This window comes from Mizuhopecten yessoensis, unplaced genomic scaffold (assembly GCF_002113885.1).
Source record: "Mizuhopecten yessoensis strain PY_sf001 unplaced genomic scaffold, ASM211388v2 scaffold11101, whole genome shotgun sequence".
Classification (NCBI taxonomy): Eukaryota; Metazoa; Mollusca; class Bivalvia; order Pectinida; family Pectinidae; genus Mizuhopecten; species Mizuhopecten yessoensis.
In genome coordinates this window covers 1,542,966-1,547,435 of record NW_018408880.1, presented here as the reverse complement: position 1 = coordinate 1,547,435, position 4,470 = coordinate 1,542,966, and positions in this window count along the sequence as shown.

Here is a 4,470-nt window from a genome sequence, read left to right as displayed (position 1 = left end):
ACCCCCCCACCCCACACACCCCCACCCTGGGACCTGAGGGGTGGGGACCAATAGGGGAAATAGACGTAAATCTTCAAAATCCTTCTTCTTCGGTAGGAATGGCAGAATTTTGTCCATATTTGGTCTGAATCATTCTTGGATGAAGGGGAACCAATTTTGTATAAACGGTGTGTCTGACCCCGCTGTAGGCAGAGAGGTGGGGCCCAATAGGGAAAATAGAGGTAAAACCTTTAAAATCCGTCTTCTACCATAGGGATTCAGGGGTTTTATCCTTATTTAGTGTGGAGTATCCTTGGGTAACGGTGACTCAATTTTGTATAATTGGTGGGTATGACCCCCGTAGGGGCATAGGGGTGGGGCTCTGTTTGAAGTTTATCCTCTATATCTCAAGTACTGGATGGATATTTCTGAAATTTCATATGTACTAACAGCACCTACCATGGAGTGCTATATCTTTACTTCATACCAATTACTTTAATTATATTCAGGTGAGCGATACAGGCCCTCTGGCCCACTTGTTTGTTTTTGCAATTAACATATTCTTTATTGAGCCCCGGTTGTTATTATGCTAAGAAAATGTTGTCACCTCAACTGTTTTCCGATAGCCACAGTACATTTAGGTGAGGTAATTTTACAAGAACTGTCCATCTTCCAATAATTTATTTATCTTGTACTTTATAATAATTTAAAGAATTATACTGTCCATTTAAAGATACTATATATATATGCGATGTACAAGATTATGCTTTATTTATGATATTATAATAATTTGGTATTTCATATCACTGATATATCAATTATACGTTGCTGTGTATGCTTATGAGCCGTAAGGCTTCAAGTTGAATAAACAAAACAATACAGAGTCAGGCGCTCAATTTGTCACAATTTGTAAAGATTGATTGATTGATTGATCAGTTTTACGTCCGCTTCACTACCGATTAGTTCAGTTATCTAGCAGACATTAGATAAGATCACAAGCTGGTTAACATATCGTGATATCGTAATTAACAATATTTGTATGCAAATGAGAAATGAATATATATTTAAGGATATCATAAAACATAGTGTTAATTTTCATTTGGTATATATTATCGCACTATCTTTGGTGAACGCTACTATAGCGAAATTAAACGCTCGTGAATATTACCAACTACATATATAGATTGGTTAACCGACGTAGAAAACCAAACACAGCAAAGAATTTACTACAACATAATGACTGTTTCTTAGTACTGTACATACTGTCCCCGTTGCATGATCGTTAGTGGGATCTTATCTTTTCTCTTCCTTCTAAACAACTTTCCTCTTCCCAATGTCTCCATTGACAATGCTTCACTTTTGGCCTTAGTTGAGCGTTCGCCCCTGCGAGGAAGGCTTTGGGTTCTGTCCCCTGGTCGAGACATACCAGAGTCTGTAAAAATGGTAGTTTCTACTCCTGCTTAACGCTCAGCAATTTAGGAGTGGGACGACTGGTTCGCCCGTTCTCAGTATAATGTGACCGGGTGGGGTGTCCTGCTGGGTGTCTTCGGCACTATATATGTTTCAGTGTGGTAGCACTATAAAGTCGGCATCAGTTCCGCTATATCACAAGGAGACAAACACGAACATATCGCAGCCTCCCAAAACACACGCATACACTACACGCATGCATCTTGCACACAGGGAGGCTTTCCTTAAATGACCATAGCTGTTGATAGGACCTTAAACAATACTAAACCAAAACAAAAAAATATTTCCTCCGGTAACACTTATTTGTGGTACTATTATGAAAGGGCCAGATGTGTTCCGAAATGAACGACTACAACAAGTTAGGAAAAGTGCATATAGAACCGTTTGCTGCTATACTGCGACAAACTTAATATACTATTGGGCTACAAAGGGCAATTTGCTTTTAACTACTGCAAACCTTTCCAGAATAAATTTTAGCTACAATGTTACGACCATCCTCGAGGAATGAGAAGATTTACATCTTGACATCATGTAGGTCACAAATTTACATAAAATATAATTGATTATATCATTATATCAAATTGATAGACATTAACTATGTATCTATGCCAGTAGGTTCAAAGATAGAGTACCCTAATTACAATGATGTTTAATGCATTAACAACTATGATGGATCATCTGATTGGATGTCTCTGACATGTAATGTTGGACGGGATTTATAATAAAGGATACCGCGCGCTGTGTCGGAAAAACTTGCCTTTCGGAAGCGTTTAATATATACTGGTTTATGATACTTTCCTGTTTTATGCCTCTGCTGTTCCTACGGATATTTTTCGTATTGCGCTTAATTCTAAGTTTTTCCTTGTACTGTTTATGGTACTGTAATATATTATGTGTGCCATACTTTGTGTTTCTTTGTGTGTTGACACTGGGGTACATTTTGCCAATGTGTAATGACCCTGTCGAAAATTGTTTGGTTTTTGTTTTGACACTGCTTTATTTTTCCCTGTGTTTTAACCTTGTACTATATTTGTCTTTGTGTGATGACATTGTGGTATATTTTGTCCTAGTGTGATGACATTGTGGTATAATATGTCCCTGTGTGTTGACACTATGGTATAATATGTCCCTGTGTGTTGACACATTGGTATAATATGTCCCTGTGTGTTGACACTATGGTATAATATTTCCCTGTGTGTTGACACTATGGTAATATATGTCCCTGTGTGTTGACACTATGGTATAATATGTCCCTGAGTGTTGACACTATGGTATAATATGTCATTGTATGTTGACACTGTGGTATATTTTGTCCTTGTGTGTTGACACTGTGATATATTTTTTCCTAGTGTGTTGACACTATGGTATAATATGTCCCTGTGTGTTGACACTTTGGTATAATATGTCCCTGTGTGTTGACACTATGATATACTATGTCCCTGTGTGTTGACACTATGGTATAATATGTCCCTGTGTGTTGACACTATGGTATAATATGTCCTAGTGTGTTGACACTATGGTATAATATTTCCCTGTGTGTTGACACTATGGTAATATATGTCCCTGTGTGTTGACACTATGGGATAATATGTCCCTGTGTGTTGACACTTTGGTATGATATGTCCCTGTGTGTTGACACTATGGTATAATATGTCCCTGTGTATTGACACTATGGTATAATATGTCCCTGTGTGTTCACACTATGGTATAATATGCCATTGTATGTTGACACTGTGGTATATTTTGTCCTTGTATGTTGACACTTTGGTATAATATGTCCGTGTGTGTAAACTATGATATAATATGTCTCTGTGTGTTGACACTGCGGTATATTTTTTCCTTGTGTGTTGACGCTGTGGTATATTTTTTCCTATTGTGTTAACACTATGGTATACTATATCCCTGTGTGTTGACTCTATTGTATAATATGTCCGTGTGTGTAAACTATGATATAATATGTCTCTGTGTGTTGACACTTTGGTATAATATGTCCTAGTGTGTTGACACTATTGTATAATATGTCCGTGTGTGTTGACACTGTGGTATATTTTGTCCTTGTGTGTTGACACTGTGGTATATTTTTTCCTATTGTGTTGACACTATGGTATACTATATCCCTGTGTGTTGATATAATATGTCCGTGTGTGTTGACACTTTGACACTGGTATAATATGTCCCTGTGTGTTGACACTATGGTATAATATTTCCCTGTGTGTTGACACTATGGTAATATATGTCCCTGAGTGTTGACACTATGGTATAATATGCCATTGTATGTTGACACTGTGGTATATTTTGTCTTTGTGTGTTGACACTGTGGTATATTTTTTCCTAGTGTGTTGACACTATGGTATAATATGTCCCTGTGTGTTGACACTATGGTATAATATGTCATTGTATGTTGATACTTTGTTATATTTTGTCACTGTATGTTGTCACTGGGGTATATATTTGGTCCTTGTGTGTTGTCAATATGGTATATTGTGTCCTTGTCTATCTATTGATACTGAGGTATAAAGGTCCCCATGTGTTGACACTGTGGTATGTTTTGTCCTTGTGTGTTGACGCTGTGGTATGTTTTGTCCTTGTGTGTTGACGCTGTGGTATGTATATCCTTGTGTGATGACGCAATGGTATAGTTTGTCCTTTTGTGTTGACGCGGTGGTATGTTTTGTCCTTGTGTGGTGACGCTGTGGTATGTTTGTCCTTGTGTGATGACGCAATGGTATAGTTTGTCCTTTTTAGGTCACCTGAGCTTTGCTCAAGTGACCTATTCCAATCGCTTTCGTCCGTCGTCGTCCGTCGTCCGTCGTCCGTCGTGCGTCGTGCGTAAACTTTTACATTTTCAACTTCTTCTCAAGAACCAGTGGATGGATTTTTTTCAAACTTGGTCAGAATCATCCTTGGTAGATGAGGCTTCAAAATTGTAAAATTGGGATTCCTACCCCGACCCCTGGGGCCAGGGCGGGGCCCCAAAGGGAAAATTATCCAATATTTCAAAAATCTTCTTCTCCAGACTCA